This window comes from Diadema setosum, chromosome 14 (genome assembly GCF_964275005.1).
Source record: "Diadema setosum chromosome 14, eeDiaSeto1, whole genome shotgun sequence".
NCBI lineage: Eukaryota > Metazoa > Echinodermata > Echinoidea > Diadematoida > Diadematidae > Diadema > Diadema setosum.
In genome coordinates, this window is record NC_092698.1 from 8815400 (window position 1) to 8837040 (window position 21641).

The following is a 21641-nucleotide window of genomic DNA, read 5'->3' on the forward strand; positions in this document are numbered from 1 at the left end:
GTGTAGGGATTTTCTAGCATACCGGACGTTCCTGAGGGCGGAAAAGGATTTGTGCGAGTCAGCGCATGTGTCTTACTTGCTGGACGCGTTATACTTGCGAGTATACTGTATGACCTTTGTACCAGTCGCGTGGGGGCCGACAACTCGGTGAAGGAATTCCTCTAATGGAATGGCTGAAATCTCACAGAATGCTATTATCTTGGCTGCATACGGGACTGCGAAGTACCAGCGTGGGAATTGCCTGGGAAGTACTGCCGCTAAGGATCTCCTACTGGCGTTCTGCGTGGACCTCAACGGGCATTTCCGCGACTCACCCGGAAAAAGTTTTGGTCATGCTCAAAACTTGGCTGCGGTTATATCGGACTTGCGTGAGCACCTCCGGGCAACTACGCGCTAGATACTGTCAGGTGCTGACCAACTGCGGAGAGCTCCGGGGAGTAAATTTGTTTCCCCGCAAGTCAAGCCGCAGAAGTTCCCCCGTACGGTATGACAAGGCATGAATGAAAATTGCAAACATTCTTGTTCGCCCGCTGAAAATCTTCTATACGTGCTGGAAACTACCTCCTCGCCACAAGCCCGCGTAGTTTGCCCGGAATGGTGTGACACGGCCTTTTATTTACGTTATATCTGCTGAGATGCCACATTTGACGCGTCGTGAAAATGTCAGTGAACACTTCAGCTTTACCGAATAAAGCTAAGTTAAATGTTTATGCTTGGATACAATTTTTGTCTGTCTGTTTGCTAGTTTAGTACTGTACGTGAAGATTACGTTAGCTTAGTACGTATTATATTCTGGATCAAAAATTTATCCTCTGATGATTGGTTGAAAGAGCTTCACGTGATTAAAGGTATTTTCAGCTATTTCACAAAGTTGACAGTCCATAAAGTATTATTTGCAAAATAATGTCACAAAGTCATTCTGAAATTGTGCGCAGCTTTTAACCATCAGTCTGTGAAATGTAACAATTTCTAACAAAACAATTGTGACGCCACAAAGCACTTTGACATTTCCCAGTTTAGTACTGTACTTCCGTGCAGTCTTTACTCCATAAATTTTTTGATGACTTGTTGATCGATTTTACGCTGTACTCTGTGCGCATTAACTTAAAAAAGAGACTCATGTATACATATTGTACATTGTCTATTTTATTGAAATGGGTAAAAAAAGAAGAGTGTGCATAATAACCCTTCGAGCACTTGTCTCAGTGAAACAAAATTCTTATAATACAGTTACATTTTCAGCAATGAGATTTTTTTAAAAACTATAAATCTTCAATGAAAAGTTAAAGAAGATACAATCTTAAGAAAAATTCAAAGTTATTAAATCTGTGAAAAATCAGTTTTGAAATTGCTGAGTTGATTTCCTTTTAGAATAAGTATACATGCTCTTTCTTCGTTTCAGTATACAGTTTATCATTGTCTTACAAAACAAGGATAAAAATCGAAAGCCTCGTCTCAACCGAAACTACATTGTATAAGCCCTTCATGCCGGTTACAATCTTATGTCCAGAGCAGTCACATGTCAGATGTCCCTAAATTGCATCCATGAAATGTTTCTCGTCCTTCCACCCAATCATAGTGATGTGTGATCAGCAGAGTGTTTTGAAGTGTTAGGGTCCAAGACTTTTATAAAGTATGATCTCATACGCTCCTCCCTTGGTTGTAATCAATTCACACTGCATCAACCATGAATCAAGTACACTCTCTGACTCTATAGACAATATCATTCCAGGATATTTCACGTCAGACGTACGTGCACATAAAGCTTTTGACATACTGTTTCTTATGCAAGACAAAATTATAAACTATATGCAGATAAGTATATGAAGTACTTCAGTATTTATTATTTTCAATCATTGACAGCTGTGTTGTTGCTGTTTTCGTAATTTTCTCAGCAGTTCATTTTCCACACCGTCACGTACAGCTACTAGGCCCTCTTCTGCATCGCCTCCCGCAACAGTAACTTCAGCATATGGATTCAGAGCAACTGAAGCTCCTCCTTTCACAGCAACTCAACCATCTTCATCTTCATTCACGTTGGCTTCAACATCTTCTGTACCCTCATCTCCCTCGCCCCCTTTGACGAGGCCTGCCAGGATTTGCCTTGACCAGCCTTCATCTGCAAAGAAGCGAAAGGGTGATTCTTATTATGAATACATTGATGCTGAGATCAAGAAGCTTAATGCAGAAAGGGAAATGATGGTAGCTAAAAAACAGAAGTTGGCAGAAGAGGCAAGCCTCATTAAATTGCAAAAGGAATTTCTTCTGTTTCAAATGCAAAAGTTCAAATCAGACGTGGAAGAGAGAAAATTCAAGACGGAATTGATAGATCTTAGTGGGTGCACCTTTGGTGATGCATGAAACCTTCTCGACATCTTTTGAGAAGTTACATTTTTGTTTTCAAGCAACTGAACAAATTCTTGTAGTAATGTAATGAGCCTGAAAAAAAAACTCTGTGATGGCAGGTGATGGCATAGTATTAGCTGAGATGACATTTTAGCTTTTTATTTTTGTGAAATAATTAGAAACGTCTTTGAAATGTTTCAGAGCATACTGTTCTAAGAGGAATTCAAAGTTTCTTTGACATAAATCAGTTTCGAAATGGCTGAGATATTGAAAAAACAAATTAAAACAAAGCAATACCAATATACAGGTTCGTTAACATTGCTTATTTTTTGATATTTCAGCCATTTCAAAACCACTTTTCATCAAATAGCATTTGAATTTATCTTAGAATTAGCAATCTTCCATATTTCATAAGTGATTTCTCACTATATAACCCCCCCCAAAAAAAAAACAACAACCAACAACTACCATCATAAAACATTGCAAACCTGAAGTCACATCTCTACCTAACCTGTACCTTGCCTTTAAGCAGCTCATAGCACAGTTAAGTTTATGGTGTTATAGAGGTTTGACAAAGTACTCTGAATACATGTAGTTTTGTAGCTGCTCGATGCATGACAAAAATTGTCAAAACTTCTTTGGTGAAAGTTTCACGTTATTGGTGTTTGCAATTAACAGTAATTGCTGTATTGAGTAGTAATTTGCCCAAAAAGTACGACAATGTGATATTTCTGAAAAGTTTGTTATGGCAGTTGATTACATGTATTTTTTTTTTCGCTTGGTGCCTATCTAAAAGAATATTACATTGGCATGATAGATCAGGCATAACCTTGAACATTCATGCCTCATGAAATTCACCCATATGTCAATACACATTGTTTAAAAGCTGGTCATCACAATACATAAAAAATAAAATCATTGTTCAAATTTCAGGGAAGGGAAATGGTAGGGGAAAGAGAAGGTCTCCACAGATGCAATGCTATTGCTGGTTGGTATTATTCAAAGGCAGTGCCCAACAAAAACTCTTCTATTGTTTCAGATTAATAATGTACAGTCAAAGTTTTACTTTACAGAATGGGGCGGTAACTATTTCAAATCTGATAATGATGACTTTGTCAAGGTGCAATATTACTTGCTTGGGAAACTAGGCAAGAGTGAATGTTGATCCTTGCAAATGGATCACATTCATGTTGTTATTAATACTTGAAATTATTATTGATTCAGGAGTTTGAGAATACATGTTAATCCCATTGATATTTAGCCTTTGCTATTTGTCACAACTTTTTGCAACATTTTGTAGAATGGCGCTGTCCAAAATGTATTATTACCTTGCTTCCTTTTAACAGTATGGAGAATAATGAAATTGAATACAACGGCTCAGATTACAAACATGTGCAAGTTTCAAGAAAAAGTAATGCCATCAATAACACCCACTTGCGTAAATTTGATCAATTGTCTAAAAAAGTTTTGAATTCACCCATTTGAACATTACAAGTTTATTGAAAAACATTGATGAAGTCCGGTTATTCTTAAGTGAGAATGATGTAGATGTATTTGCCTTAAATGAAACCCGATTGGATGATACTGTTGCCGAAAATGAAGTATCTGTTCCCATGTATAATATTGTGCGCAAAGACAGAGACCGAAAGGGAGGAGGTGTAGCTATCTATGTTAAAGATTGTATTGATTTTGACATCATTGAACATGATACATTATCTCGCTTAGAAGTTGTATGTATTAAGATGTGTCCCAAGAAAGTAAAACCAATATATTTTATTAATTGGTACAGACCACCAAATTCTAAATTAGAAGTAATGAGTTTATATGAGAACTTGCTTCAGCTTGTTGTGGAAAGGGAAATCCTCTAAATCTGAACCTCGTTTTATTCAATATAGAAATATGAACAAAATTGATATGGATGATTTTAAACAAGACTTAAGGGACCAACCATGGCAAAGTGTTAAGGACTGTTCAAACTTAGATGATGCTGTTTGTAAGTGGGAAGAACTGTTAATGCAAGTAGTAAATAAACACATACCTATAAAGAAAAAAAAAACGAGTTAGGAATCAAGTATGCCCCTGGATGAACTCAAACATACATAAACTCATGAAAGAGCGGGATAAATTAAAGAAAAGGGCTTGGAAAAAGAAAGACCCTAATTTGATGGATCAATATAAGCAACTGAGGAATAAGGTTACAGCAGAAGTAAGAAAATGAAAGAAAAATTATTTTGTTAATAAATTAACCAGCAATGATAATAAACAAGACCAGGTGTGGAAAACATTAAACAATTTATTACCAAAACAGAAACATCTTAATTCAAATTTAAATAAGGACAATGAACAGTTAGCAAATTTGTTTAATTTATTCTTCTCCAATGTAGGTCAGAATTTGTCTGAATCAATACCTAGGCGTGACATTGATAATCCAAATCTAGTCCCAGCACGGGATTCGTCAAATGAAAATAAGTTTGAGTTGGCCCCCGTTTCTGAAAATGAAGTATTACCAGAACTTAGGAAACTCAAAAATAAGAATTCCACTGGTATTGACGGAATCTCATCTGCCATTCTAAAAATGTCAGCTACAGCAATCGCACCTACTTTAACATATCTAATAAATAGGTCAATGTTGAAAAAAATGTTCCATCTCGATGGAAATTAGCCAAAATTATTCCTTTGTTTAAGAAAGGGGATAAAAGTAGCCCAGATAATTACAGGCCAATATCTTTATTGCCAGTAGTATCTAAAGTGTTAGAACGTGTTGTGCACAAGCAATTGTTTAATTATATTCGAGTTAATAGTTTACTAGCAATGGAACAGTCTGGATTCAGACTATTACACTCCACACTTACAGCCCTCGTAAACGTTACAGATGAATGGCTTCATGCCATGGATAAACAATGTTACACGGGAGTAGTATTTGTCGACCTGAGAAAAGCGTTCGACACTGTTGACCATGAAGTGTTACTAGAAAAATTAAAGCACATAGGAATGAGTGACTCCAGTATAATATGGTTTGGGGAATATTTACAAAATCGACGAATTGTAACTCAAGTAGGAAACACATTATCACGCGAACAATCTATTTCATATGGCGTACCCCAAGGATCAATATTGGGACCTTTACTGTTTGCCCTTTATATAAATGGCATGGTTAAAACTGTTGCAAATTGTAAAATCCACCTATACGCTGATGACACTGTTTTGTATTTTTCAAGTAAAATTGCAACAGGAATTAAATACGATCTCTGACTGGATGTGTAAAAAGAGACTGAGTCTAAACTATGATAAAACAGTATGTATGTTTATTGGAAATAGAAAGTCACTGAACAAATGTAATAAATTAAATTTGAATGTAAATGCGAAAAATTGGAACAGGTAAATCATGTGAAATACTTAGGGGTATCAGTAGATGCGGAATTAAATTGGAATACACAAGTTGAAAGTGTCTGTAAAAAAGTGAGTAAAATGGTGAGCTTCATGGGCAGACTTAGGCATATAATCAATGAACAAAGTATGAATTTGATATACAAGTCTTTCATTTTACCACAGTTTGATTATGCCGACATTGTTTGGGATTCTGGAAAGCGTAATCATGTAAATATGATTCAAAAACTTCAGAATAGAGCTGGAAGAATACTCTCACACTCTCATATTCTCACACGTCTACCCATCAAGTGCATCAAACTCTCCAATGGGATTATCTTGTCTCTCGACGTAAACAGCATCTACTGCAATTAGTTTACAAGGCATTACATGACATGACACCGTCTTATTTGACCGATAAATTTGAACCCAAAGAAAATTCGTATTCATTGCGGTCTAATTTCAATTTACACCTTAATATTCCAAGAACAAATTATTGTAAGAGCATGGTTTCATACAGAGGTAGTAGGGAGTTCAATTCACTCCCTTTGTCAATAAAAAAGGTAACCAGTATAGATATTTTCAAGCGATCACTGCAAGAGCACATCTCTTCTTATGTTTGATATAACTCAGTACAAGACAGATTACTAATACATAAATCAATGGGAAATGTATATTTTTCGATTTCTTTCTTTTCCTTTTCTTTTCTTGTGTTTTTCTTTCTTCTCATTGTATATATTTTGATTTGTTGTTTAATTGAAGAAACTGTATTACTTTAATTTATACTGGACCCTCCTGTAAAACAGCGGGACCATAATGGTCCTCTTCGCTGAGTGAGGCTATCCAGCCGTATTATTTATGAGTTTTTGTATGACATGATTTGTAATGTTGATTTTTATATTTACGGAAATAAATTACCATACCATACCATTATTATATAATATATAATATATATATATATATATATATATATATATATATAATATATATATATTTATAAATATATATCTTATAACTTATATCTTATAACTGAAAGAACGGGGTCACTATGAAATGAAATGTGGTACAAATATGTATATTGAAATAAAGGTGACGATGTAGGCCTAATTCAGTTGGATGCTCAGTAATAAGACGGAGATATTAACCAAAGCACCATATACAAATCACAATTACATCTTCACAGGCAGCATAGCAGTTTACACTTACCTTGCTTGCTCGTGAAGGGTGCACGCGGAGTTCTTCGTGCAAGCAATGGAATCGCCTCTTGAGTTGCCCAATACCTCTCTCTACCAAACTACGTGTTCTCCTGTGTGACTGGTTATATCGTTCCTCCTCCGGAGATTGTGGGCGCAATACAGGAGTAAGTAACCATGGCCGGAGAGGATACCCGCTGTCCCCGAGGAGATAGCCATTGATGTTTTCTAGACGCTCTTCGAGCCTACTTTCCCGTAGGACTCTGAAATCATGGGTGCTTCAAGGCCAGCATGCGGTGATTGTTTAACTTGCATTCAGCGTCCACCACGACTTGCACGTTGATACTGTGGTACCTCTTCCTGTTCACAAATTGGTCTTCATGCTCGGTGGGAGCAATGAGTACCATCGATCACGCCTACTACCCCCGGAAACTCCGCGATCTCGAAGAATCTCATCTTCGATCTTCTTCTTTCATCTTCGTCTGGTAGACGGACGAAATCTGGCAGGCGTCTCGACAGCGCATCGCTGACTTGGGCGATGCATCTTGACATGGATGCCTGCGACAGATGAAGGGTGTCGCCATCGGTTCGCTGGAAACATCCAGTTGCGAAAAAATGAAGAGCAGCGCATACCTTGTCAAGGGGCTCTGTTGGGTGGTTTCGATTTGCCTTCGCAACAATGTCGTTGTGAATTAGATTCTCAATCCTTTGAATACCGTTTCTCGAAAAAAGGTATCTCTGTATCAGCTCTACGTCGTTATAAATCTGAAGCGGGTGAACGCGGGCGTTTGCGACGATTCGTCTACGATCCCTCACGTGATCGTGAATGCGGAGAAAACCCGCCATCACAGACTCTCGATTATGCCTTATTCGACGCATCAATCGTGAACTGCATGTGGGGCCTAACGTGAGAATGAACACTCTTTTTATATGTCTTACTGCTAGAAGAAAGATAAGCAAAGTAAAAAGGTGGCTTGTATTTATGCAAAAATACTTACCTTGAGATGTTTATGGAATACCAAAGCGTGCTTAAGGAAATTTGCTCATTGTAAGTAAAAAGGCTTAGCAAAATTGCTCACAATAAGCAAAATTTCTTAGCAGAAATGCTTATCGGGAGATTTTGCTTAAATTCTCTTGCAAGCAAATTTGCTTACCATTTAAGCAAAATTTCATACTATTTAACCAAGTTTGCTTGAATATAAACAAATATACTTAGATTTCCTGCTTAAATGCGTTTATGGAATACCGGCCCTGCACTGTAAATCCAAGTACTTCATGCCAATTTCCTTACCTCTCCTGTTTCTGACTTGACAGGGGTATATTGGCAGTGTAATATTGGAAAGCAAATGCAACCAAATTCATGTTTCTGCAATCAAAATGATGTCAATAGAAATACATTCTACATCGTTCTAACAAAGACAAATCTACAAAGCACAATTAAATTAAATTGAATTAAATCAAATCACCTGACAGGTCGAATACAATTTAAATGCATAAATGAATTGGGTAAAGGCTTGTTCAACAAAAGAACACATAAAAATAACAGATTTGCATGGATTGATAGTACAGTAGAATAAAAGAATGCACATGTATATACGAATATTGACGATATGAAATAGTTATGACTAATAGTTAATGACTTGAAAGTTTTATATCTTAATATTCGAGTGCGCCTGCTGGACATGTACATGATACGAAGTCGTAAACACGCAACCCATACATAACTATACGCACACTTATTTCTAAAATTACACAGAAAGAACTTTCAAGCTTGCCAAAATTCACGAATAATTCACTTTTCATATTGCCGCTCATGATTTTAAGCACGTAAGTCTAGTCCAGTAAGGATACATTTCGTAACAGCACTGGCAGAATGTTTCGCTACACACGGTCTACAAAACACAGATCTGATTCAGCTTTACGATTGTGTACACGTTCGCACGGACATATGGCAAGCCTTTTTTACATTTAAAGTTAATTTCTGATATCACAAATTCCATTTTGTGATATCAAAAAATCAAATTTTTGATATCAAAAATTCAATTTGTGATATCAAGAATTAAATTTATGATATCACAAATTCCCGTTAGTGTAGCATATGAACTTATTTTGTGATATCAAGAAATCGAATTTGTGATATCACAAAATCCATTCTTGATATCACAAATTCAATTTGTGATATCAGAAATTCGAATTTGTGATATCTAAAATTCAATTTGAGATATCACTAAATGAATTTGTGATATCAGAAATTCGAATTCTTGATATCAAAAATAGGTTTCACGTGAAAAACCAATGGTAATTCGTGATATCACAAAATGATTTTTTTATATCACAAATTCGGATTTGCGATATCACAAATTCATTTAGTTCAAATTGTCATCTATTACTACATTATTGTTAATTATAATACATTTTTCATGTGGTAATCCCCTTTACAGTAAGACTCTTCCACCAAATCGATGATAATTATGTGTGGTTGTATGTGTATGTGTGTTATAAAAGCATACAATGTGTTTGTATTGCGGAGGAACGACCGAGGGCAATCACCCCTCTGGTCTGTGTTTGTCAGCAGCGGAGTATAAGATAGAGAGACTGTGAGTCATGCAGGGTGCGAGAGGGAGTCGTAAACCACTCCTCAAAATCAGTCCTCCAGAACAAAGGGGTGTATCCATTAAGACCAATAGTGTTGGGTATACAGTTTGCCGGCCCCAATATGTTTATGATTTTGTAAAATAATTTAAAGTGTAATTCATTATAGGCAAGTTTATTCAAGAACCAAAACCGGGGAGAACAAAACTGGAATGCACAAGCCCAAAAGTCTTCAGACCAGAGCAAGAAGAGTGAAGATATCCAGATCTTATGAGGAGTTTATGCAGCAGTATGCAAGGCAAACAAACAGTTAGAATTTGTAGTAAGAAAAAAGCAGTGGTACGAAGGACTTCAATTTTGTTAATCTGCGCAATGAGAAATTTCTCAACTCGGAGGAGTAACAGGGGGAGGTCGGGAGAGAGTATCTTTCACGTGACAGAGTAAAAAGAAACGCAAACAAAAGTTGTAAGTCGACCAGTCTCTGCCAAATCAGTGGCGAGAAATGGAGAAAAATAAGAATATAATAATGACTTTGAAGTAATTGACAACATATCAATAATGCCATTTTAGATATGTTGCTAAACGATTTATTTTTATCGATTCTTTTAAAACCAATTCCTTATCACTTTAAATGAAGACGAGTTGGCAAAACTCTTCAATTAGGTTTTTTTTTTTTTGGTAACTATCGTTAGATACTATGTAAAGATAACACCTGAAATTCCATAGGAATATCTGCGCTAAACTAAGTGCTCGAATTCACAGTGTAATCTGCGCTCAACTAACGCTCGAATTCACAGTTGAATTTCAGCGCAAAACTAAGTGCTCGAATTCACAGTGTTATCTGCGCTCAACCAACGCTCGAATTCACAGTTGAATTTCAGCGCAAAACTAATGTTCGAATTCCCTGTGTATTTCTGCGCTCAACTAACGCTCGAATTCACAGTTGAATTTCAGCGCAAAACTAATGCTCGAATTCCGTGTGTATTTCTGCGCTCAACTAACGCTCGAATTCACAGTTGAATTTCAGCGCAAAACTAATGCTCGAATTCCGTATGTATTTCTGCGCTCAACTAACGCTCAAATTCTCGTTGATTTTCTGCACTGAACTAAAGCTCGAATTCCCTGTGTATTTCTGCCCTCAACTAACGCTAGAAATTACGGTTGAATTTCAGCGCAAAACTAATGCTCGAAATCAAATTATTTCTTTGCGAAAGATATGTGCTGAAATTCCATGTATATTAATGATATTACAAATTGGAATTAGTGATATCACAAAATGTATTTCTTGATATCAAGAATGTGAATTCGTGATATCTCGAATTGAATTTGTGATATCACGAATTGAATTTGAGATATCACTAATTCGCTTTCGTGATATCAAAAATTGATTTTACGTGATAAACCAATGGGTATTTGTGACATCAAAAATTGAATTTGTGATATCAGAAATTCGAATTTTTGATATCACGAAAGGGAATTCGTGATATCAGAAAATCTTTTTAAAAAGTAATTTGGCTTGCCATACGGACATTTTCGTAATGTCAATGAAATAAACGTGTTGCATCTAAGACAAAGTAGATCACCTCAAGCTTGATATAACATGCTTTCTTCCTGGAAGCAAAGGGTTTAATTGTGACGTCAATGCTATAGTATTAGATCCTTACTTGATTAGCTTTCAAACCGTACTAAGTTTCCGATTTTCAAATGGATTACTGTAATATTGATGATAAAATGTTTTATAGAGTTGTAATAATCTAGATGCAACAGAATTTAAGGCGGAGGTGGCACTAGATCTTTCCTAGTTGCTTAGAATATAGACAAAGGTTATTTTGTAAGTTTCAAAGCGATGTCACAACGCTGTCCTTAGATAATATGTAAATGTTTATGAACGATATATTACTTTCCTGTACTAAAACACAAGAAAAATTGAATCTCCTATAAGTTTGTTCTGTTTCTGACTTTGATAGAGCCATATATTGCTATTCCAATGTTAGTAGCGGAGTGACATTCTGTGCATCAGGCACATGCCAGGGGCGTCGATCCATTTTTCACGATTGAAGGGGGGCGGGGGAAAAAATTTGGAAGATACGTGCGGGGAGGGGGCTGGGCTCTCCCACATGAAGGAGATTTTGCATTTCTAGACCTGTAAATAAGCGATCTAGTTCACACTTTTTCTGATTTTTTTTTTTAATTTCTACATCCACAGGTATGTGAATGAATAAATCGTGGTATCTCAGCTCTTTTTCCGCACGTGCGTCATCACTGTGTAATAAGTGTATAGAAGTTTTGTGGAATAGTCGGAAAATTGTTCATCCCCAAAGTGTACCAAAGTATGCCGGAGGAGGACCGAGCAGGAGAAGGATCGCATTCCAAAAAAAAAAAAAAAAAAAGTTAATCTTTGTAATTAATCAGCGCACAAGGAACTATATGACAACGTTTAATTTGAAAATAAATTCAACGAAGTGAGGTGAGTATTAAAAATAGTTCACTAAACGTAGTACATGTTCATTCCCGCATTAACGTCTTGGACGTAATTATCTCTTATAGTATTGTTGCGCATCAGACAGAAAAATGCGAAATTGATAACTGGAAATCATTTCTCATACCAAAGTAAACTTTCTTTTATAGGACAGGAGGCCTACTCATTTTCTATTCACGCCATTAAGTATCATTCTTTGGTGAAAGTGCGTGTGGCTTGGTACAAATACTGTGAATGTCAGCATTAAATTTCATGGAATCGGTCTGAAATGTCCCCCCCCCCCAAAAAAAAAAAGAATAAAAATGGTGTTATTTTAGTTATACGGCGTCAATATCACAGGTACTGTTCCTAGAAAGTCAACAAACGCGATCATGCACGGAGTTCACTTTTCTGTGGTATGAAAGTTTTGAATTAGCTGACAGTTAATATCGTTTTTCAGAGTGGCCCAACCGAAATCACTGACTCAGTTAAAGATAGGGTAACTCACTTCATTATCAGATGAAGAGAATAGATTCTTAATTGCGTAACGGAATTTTGGGTACTGTGCTGCATAAATGAACGGATTTGCACATGAATTCAAAAACGTCAGCAAGGAAAGGGAATAGTGAAGTGGACTATTGATGTACGATGACAAAGATCCGCTTGCCACAGCAATAATCGTTGCAATATGGTGAGGACACAGGGCCATGATATAAACCAGGACGATGAGGAACGTAAGCCGAACGATTCGATTACGCGCCTTGTCGTGAAACGACACCTTTGAGTCATCTTTTAAACTGCGCGCTTTTCGGGTACGACGCGATTGGCGATGGAGCGAACACGCCGTCAAAACTTGAGTGACTATCATAATGGCGGTAGGAATGCCCACCCGAAGCGTGAAGAGATAGCACCAGAGGGAAATCCAAACAACGTGACTGCCTGTGACTATACAGGCGTTCTTAATAACATTTATATTGATGCTGTAAAGAAAAGGGACAACTGAGAACGCCCATGCTCCGCAGATGTACTTGAAGACTGCCCGCGGAGTAACTACGGATTTGAAATGCAGCGGGCTTATCACCGCCACCAAACGTGCACATGACATTCCCATCAACGTGTATCCAGACGCATGAATACAAAGCCAAGTTGGAAACCGGGTAAACACTAGTTTGCAGTAAATCGTTCCCAGCACTGAATTTGGTACGCGCACAGCAACGGGATGAGGTATCAGAAAAACGGAGGTGAATAAATCGGCGACGGCTAGGGCTGTGATGAAGATGTCTGTCGTGTGTTTAACGTCTCCTCTCTTCATCACGGCAACAATGACCAGAGAATTACCAATCATACCAAACAGGGCGCAGACCAACTGAAGGATGATGGACCAGGACCAGTTCAAGATCCACACCCACTGCGGCCCCTCTGGCACCTCCCACCAGTCAGTAACAAGTGCAGACGCATGTTCATCTTCGGTAGAGAGCGCCGTGGCATCTCTGCCACCTGTTTCGTGTATAGCATCGGCGTTGGTTACCGGGAGGGCGTGGTGTAGTGTGACGACTTCCAAAGACATTCGTTGGGTTTCGGGCAACACTGTGGCCAGTGCGTCGCTGATTGCTACGGCCAGAAAAGTTGCTACGAAGACAACCCTGCCACTCATTGTACACATCAGCTATATCTGTGGAGATAACAGATGAGTAAACATTTTGTGTCGTCCATTTCTGTATTTTATTTTTTCACATTAGCTTGCAATTGACATCATACTGCAAATTGTATTGAAACAGACGAAAACATGACATGTAATTAAGAATTATAAAAAACAAAACAAAACAAAACAAACGCCTATAGTAAATAGGTTATAGCATTTCGCGCCAAAGCCACTCGCCTGTTCTCATGCAGCAATATTGATGGTGAAGAATTTCATGAATTACTTACTATATTTTATTTTGTCTCAACTTTGTAAAATGTTTAAGGAGGATTAAGGCGTTTCTAGTAATAACAAAGAATGAAAATGATTTACTAAAGTGAAGGCACCTTCACATCAATGTTAATGCAATATTTACAATATGACATGTTTACTGTACAACTACATCTCTCTCATCGTAAAATGCTCCTCATTCATGCCAATGATTTATTATAATTTTCCGTCGAATTACCAATCATGTAAACATCTCCAAACAATTTTACCTCCACCGACAGACCAAAGCAAAAACAATTATGTATTCTGCGCTGTGATAGGGGATTATCGTTAAGCTCATGCGTGTTCACGAGGGCATGCGTGGAATAAGGCACAACACGTCTTGCATTTTAACATAATAGATTATCTCTTATGGAATACACACACACACACACACACACACAAAGGAAAAAGTTTGGCACACAGCAGTTTTACCGCTTGATTTTAAATAACCGTGTAATTTCCAACCGATCTTACCGCTGTGACATCCTTGCACATGCAAATATTATGCAAATAATTTATAAATCGAATGTATACACTACCTAGGCCTAATACCTAGGTCTATACATGCCAGCTGTATACAATATTCAAAATACTATAAACCAAAAGCCAAAGAGTGTTAAAGGTCTCAAACCGCTTGTATTCTTTTTTCAACCATTTGAAACTCGAAAGATGATTTTTATGAACTTTAACGGACGTCGGTGAGTAAGCGTGAACCCATAGATAATCAAAAGAGACATGTTTCCTAACAGCTCTTGTCATGTTTGGGTCCTGATGCTAGCCTAGAACCTAGTAGGTCTACGACCAACTTACCCTACTCTGAGTCGAATTGTCCAGCAGGTTTAAGAACTCGATGCAAGTGACAAATCAGCAGAATCTCTCACGCTCTTAAGTCCTCGCAAATCTCTAAGCAGCAGATTATGCATGATTAAGCAATGTACCACACCACGTGGGTTCGTGCGCATGCTCAGGAATAGAAATGTTTGAGTTTTGTTTTGTATTTTTACGTATGAAAAGTCGTCTCAGCTAATTTGGTTACTCACAATACATAATGCAGATATGCGAACTACGAAAGAGCAACCGTCACATGTGCGTGAAGTAGATTCCACTATGATAACCCATTTTTAAACGATTTTCTCTTGCTTCAACCTTAAGCAAGAATTTACGTGAAGGGTTTGTGTGTTGTCATTTTTTTTTTCCGTTACGGTTATTTTCGGATTGTTCCAACATTTGCCACATTGTTCATGTCTGCGTCATCACATCTATTTAGACATAAAAAGAAAAGAAAACTTTACTAAAACTTTGTGTGTATGTCATGATACTCTAGATATTTCTTTTATTATCATCTTAATTATTGAATTACCGCTATTGTATCTTTGTTCGAGCAACTGACGGGTGTAGTGCATCTTAACGGGAATGTCAAATTGCGATATTTCGACGATATGAATCGGCGGGTGCCTGGACAAGCGACAAATATGCTATATGACGTGTGTGTATGTTGTAAACGTATATGTGTGGGTATGTTTGTGCGTATGTTTGTGTGAATTACTGTGTGTGCGTTAGTATGTAGAGATATACCGAAATAATTTCATATCTTAAGTAAGTTACACTGAAAGAATATAGAAAATAACAGATGAATGAATAAAAAACAGATACAAACAATACAAACAACAAACGTATGAAAACACATCTTACCCCCCCCCCCAGCTTTCTCCGGCTTCGTGATCTATTATCTGCCTGTAAACTCTGCATCGATTCTATCCATAGCGTTCCCACTAAAAACGGAAGTTCACAAAAGCTGATGGACGAAAAAAAAAAAAAACAAGCCGTAGTAGCTAGGAGACAGTTAGCTATTTCTTTCTTCTCCTCAAACACCGAATAAAAGGCAGTGCCTTTGAAGACAGATATCGCTCACAGGCAGAAGATTTGTGATTCCTTTTATTAAAATTCTATAGCATCTGAGATATTCCTCACATACTTCAATCTTCGTTCCAGTGACAATTCTACCAAAAATCGATAATCTTCACAAGACATTTTTTTCTCTCTCTCTATGATGAGCAAGACAAAATGATTTTCCTTTCAAAACGAAAATTTCAAGAGTGTAACCGACCTTGAAATTTGAGTTTTCTTTTACCTATTTTGTCCTTTATACTCATGCAACGAGTACTTTAGTGACATCAATAACATTGATTGACATATCATTATACCGAGGAAAGCAAGGACTAAGTGATGCTTTGTAGAAAAGCATTAATTGTCAGTCCACACTGGTCCTTTTACATAATGTTACAGCTGCGCTGGGATGTCTCTGTCATTAAAATCTATAAAATATTTAAATGGGATAAGTTCCCGGCATACTGGTATAAAATTTAATACCTGGATATTTTATTCTCATGAAAGAGAGTTGTTAAAAGGGGAACCCAAAGCAAAAAGAGCACTCGATTGTCGACGGTGGAGAGTTATAAAACAAGAGTCGGGGAAAAAACTATTGCACTCTTTCTATAACAAATAATCACGTTCTGAAAAGTGTCTGAACTTTAATGTCTTCTACCCACTCTTGAAACCATGTGATCTTAAGATCACTTAATCATACACATGTAGCTTGCGGGACTTAAGATTATGATAAATAAATAGAAAACACAATTAGATACATGAACTAAGTTGCAAAAATGAACCTTTGATCTCTATGATATCTTTGAAGCCCAAAATAACAATAAAGGCCAAAAGGGAGAAAAGTGAAGAATCTTGGGTAAAATCCAAATTCAAATGAAATAAGAGAAGAAGCAATATTAACAAAAATGGGGAAAATGTCAATTTGTTTTCAAATTTGGACAATTGTAAATAATATTTGGTTCCTAAATTTCTCCTAAATTCTTGAATTACTAAATAAATTCTGTTTATTTAATCATCTTTATGCCATTACTCCCATGTCGTTTGAATATTGAATTGACAGAAAATTCTTATTTTCCCCCTTTAATTTCCCACTTTGCTTTTGTTATCAAGAGATAAAGAGAACAAAACTTGTTTTTGCTATTTCATTCGTGTCTCTCGTTGTGTCAAACTAGTTTTTTTTTTGTTCTCATTGTTATCTTGAAGGGCATTGCCAAATGAAAGACAATATGTCAAATTTTGCAATTTTTACTTTGTGCTTTGGATGGCAAAAATGAATGTGTTCACTCATGTGTAAAGTTTCCCTTTGAATTAACCTACTAGCTTGATAGCCAATTGAATCACCTTGAATATACTGTATAATACATTGATTTTCTTCAAAATCTTTTATGGAAAGTATGAACTCGAAAAAGTGTTTGTTTCTTTTTGCAGAGTGTATAGACCACAAACAATCAGATATACGCAACTTATTATTGTATATTTAATTGTTTACGTAACTGCCCTGTGACCAACTGACCAAGAGACACAGAACCAGTGACTTACTCTTACTCTGTCTTGCCATATCACATTGTCATAAAACGACTACTAAGATACCAAGATGACGGACCTCACCTCAGGGATATGAGCATAGCACAATAATACATGTTTGTGTGTATTTTTTGTACATGTTTTATCTACCTCGTGTAATGAATTGCCCGCTGTTCAAAGTACCCTAAAATACCCGTATAGTGCCCATGGATCTGTAGTGCGTATAGATCATAGCCTGAAGTTTAGATCCCTTGTAACTTGTCTCTTTCTCTCTCTCTCTCTCTTCATATGTACATATATATATATATATATATATATATATATATGTAAACATGTTGAGATTTCACGTATTGGCTCCACGAAGAAATGAAGAAACTAACTGGTAATGCATTTTTGGCCATTAAAGCATGAGTTTATTCGACTGAAATTTTCGGTGTCCTATGTGCCTTCTTCAGGAGTCTCGACAATATTCTTGAAGAAGGCGTAGGACGCCGAAAATTTGAGTCGAATAAACTCATGCTTTATTGGCAAAAAAAAAAAAAAAAGGCATTACCAATTTGTGTCTTCATTATCTCTCTCTCTCTTTATATATATATATATATATTATATATATACATATATATATATATATATACATATGTATATATACATATATACATATATATATATATATATACATAAATATATACATAAATATATACATATATATATATATATAGTATATAATATATACATACAGTGTATATGTGATTATAATATTCATGACTTATTCTTTGACAAACTTTGATATCAGTATAATAATGAAAAAAAAACCGACAAAATATCTCGATAATTACACTCATTTTCATACTCATACACTCATAAAAAATATTTTCATCCTATATCATTGTCTGTTATCGAAAGATAAGTGTACACGTAATTACCTATTTGGTCAGCTTTTTCCTTTAATTATCAATTGAAACAGTAATTTCTATCGCTATTGGGAAACTGAGGTGTTTAAACGTCTGATCTGATTCTCGAATAACAAACAAACATTATACTTTTAATACAAAGACAGAATATGACTACCTGCGACACAAAATCATTTCAACTATTAAACATGCAACACACAAAAAAGTAAGTAATCCTGATACAGGTGCAACAAGTTGTAAACATAATATTGTACAAAGACAAAATATACATCTGCACTGCAAATCCAATTACTTCATGCACATTTCCTTACCTACTCTGTTTCTGACATTACAAAGAAATGAGCCAGGGGTATGTTGGCAGTGTAAGATAGCAAAAAGCACAACGCAACCAAGTTCATATTTCTGCAATCAAAATGATGTCAATAGAAATACATTCTACATCGTTCTAACAAAGACAAATCTGTACAAAAACACACTTAAATGAAATCACCAGACAGACCGAATAAGATTTTAATGCATAACTTAATTGGGTAAAGGCTGGTTCAACAAAAGAAAACATAAAAATAAAAGATTTGCATGGATTGATAAAGAATACGAGAATGCACATGCATATGCGATAATTGATATAAAATAGTTATGATAGTATAATGACTTAAACGTTTTTATATCATAATATTCGTGTGCGCCTGCTAGACATGTACGAAGTCGTAAACACACAACCCATGCACAAAGATTACACACATCTGTTTTGAAATTAAACTTAACTAGAAATATCACTCACCATGCTCACTGTGATTGATATACATCCACCCATAACTGAGGGAATTAGCTCAACCAGGATTATTATTATTATTATTTTTTTACTTTTTAATGGGAAAAAATTGTTACCATGATAATGCACTTTTCAACAGTGAATAAATGTATTGCTCTCTGTTAGTCACATGTCCCACATCTCAAGTCAAGTGTTCAAAAACTGAGTGAGCAAGATAAATAGACTGACGATTTCTATGATTTTCATTAAGGGAAAAAAAAATTGTACAACTATTATAATAGCCGTCACATGTGCCAAATTTCAAGTCAAATGCAAAGAGGCTAATGGGCTTATTTAAATTCACAATATTAGCGAATCATTTTCATTCAAAATATACTGTTACCATGGCAACACATTTTCAACACTGACCAAAGATAATTTTTGCACATCTACGTAGTGTAGAGGTAACATGTGCCAAATTTGAAACCAAAATGCTCTAAAACTGAGAGTTAGGAGAATCGAAATGTTTGTGTGATTTTCATTCAAAATACACTGTTACCATGGCAACACATTGTTCAGCAATGATGAAATATGAAGTTTGCATATTTCTGTACTATGGTGGTCGCATGTGTCAAATTTCAAGACAAATGCTCAAAGACTGAGGGAGTTACCTGAATCCACAATATATGTGTATGATTTTCATTCAAAATATGCTGTTACCATGGAAACGCATTGATTAACATTAACAAAAGATTAAGTTTGCACATCTACGTACCATAGTGGTGAGGTAGACTGAGGGAGTTAGCTGAATCCACAATATTTTGGATGCTTTTAAGTTAAAAAAAAGTTATTACCATGGCAACGCAGTGTTCAACACTGACCTAAGATTAAGTTTGCACATCTAGGGCCTATATGCTATTGCGGTCATATGTGCCAAACAGAGTTGTAGTAATATAGATGCAACAAATTTCAAGGCTGTGGTGTCACTAGAGATCCTAGTTGCTAGAACATAGACAAAGGTTATTTTGCTAGTTTCAAAGCGATGTCACAACGCTGTCCTTCAATAATATGGAAATGTTTATGAACGATATCACACTTTCCTGTACCAAAACACAAGAAAATTGAACCTCCTTTAACTTCTTTTTTTCTGTTTCCGACTTTGATAGAGCCATAAAATGCTATTCTGATGCCAGTGGCGGAGTGATATTCTGTGCACCATAGCAGGCACGTGCCATTTATATATTAAAAAAAAAAAAGTGAGACAAATAAATATCCGCAGGTATGTGAATGAATAAATCGTGGTATCTCAGCTCTCGTTCCGCATGTGCGTCATCACTGTGTAATAAGAAGTGTATAATAGAAGTTGACGGGAGGGGTATCCCCATCCGACACGTCAGAGCTCTTGCATTTCTTAGAATTTAATGTAGTACGATCTGATACATACTTTTTGCGGAATAATCTGAAAATTCCCCAAAGTGTACCAGGTCTGCCGGAGGAGGACCGAGCAATGGAAGGATCGCAGGGGGTAGGGTCCCCTTTTGCATTTTTAGAATTGTCAATTCCCCAAATGTAGCCATGATTAATGCATGAAGGGAAGGGTGTGAATTGGACGTTCGAAGTAAAGTGACAGATCTGTTGGACACTTTTGATGAAATGTTCGGAAATATGCCATTCTGAATGTGCACTATGTATATATGGGAAAGGACCGAGAGGGGGAGGGCGTGCGAGGGAGAATTTGCATACGATCAGAATTGCAATTTAACAACCTGATGTCCGCTTCGATTGAAATATTTGAACACAGTTTCCTATGAATAAAGCAGGAGAAAATATCCACATCAAGGGATTTTTTTTTTTTTTTTTGGGGGGGGGGGGAAATGATATGTTGCCTCCCAGAAATCGACGCCCTTGTTGTGCACTCCGAAATGCACATTCCCCTCGACTCAGCATAACTTGCCTGTTTCTGTGATATCAATGTGACAAACAAAAGACATGTAGAGGGAATATGCAAGTTCAGTCGAGGGGAAGGTGCATTCCAATGTCTTTTGTTAAACATTTCAGTACTTTAGCAATGATTGACAGCTGAGGTCACAAGAGAAATAGTGGTTTGGCGATGTTTGGAAGGATTTTTTATGGGCGTTCCAAAGTAATCTGAAAAAAAAAATGGAAGAAAAAAATATTAAAAATACATGGAATGTTTCTAGACATTCGTTTCAGCGCATAAGTGATGTTGAGGGTATCATAAATCAACACAAATCAACATGCATTTGGATTTCAAGGACCCTTTAAGTAGTTGAAGACGTTGCAGGAGGTGGGGCAAACGGTGACTCCCGTGCAAGCAAAGCTATAGAAGGTATGGAAAATTAGTTCTGGGTACATACGTGTCATAGTTTACCATAACATAGATAAAGCGAAGTAATAGTAATCATAATAATAATAATAATAATGACAATAATAATAATAAAAAGTAATGATAAGTACAGCATTATAATGCGCCATCGATCTAGCGGCCTCTTCTGAGGCGCAGTAGATCAGTGCAAAAGCATGAGTGAAGTTAGAGCTCATTGCTGAGCCTTCGTTTGGACATTCTAAAATTGTTAACCTTTGTAATTAATCAGCGCACCAGACACTATGACAACGTTTGATTTGAAAATGAATTCAG

The 21641-nt window shown here is 36.4% G+C and overlaps 1 pseudogene; it reads right to left on the reverse strand.

Annotated features, from left to right (window-relative positions):
* Positions 1-2012: 2012 nt before the first annotated feature.
* Positions 2013-7751, reverse strand: LOC140237897 (putative nuclease HARBI1; annotated as a pseudogene).
* Positions 7752-21641: the final 13890 nt, after the last annotated feature.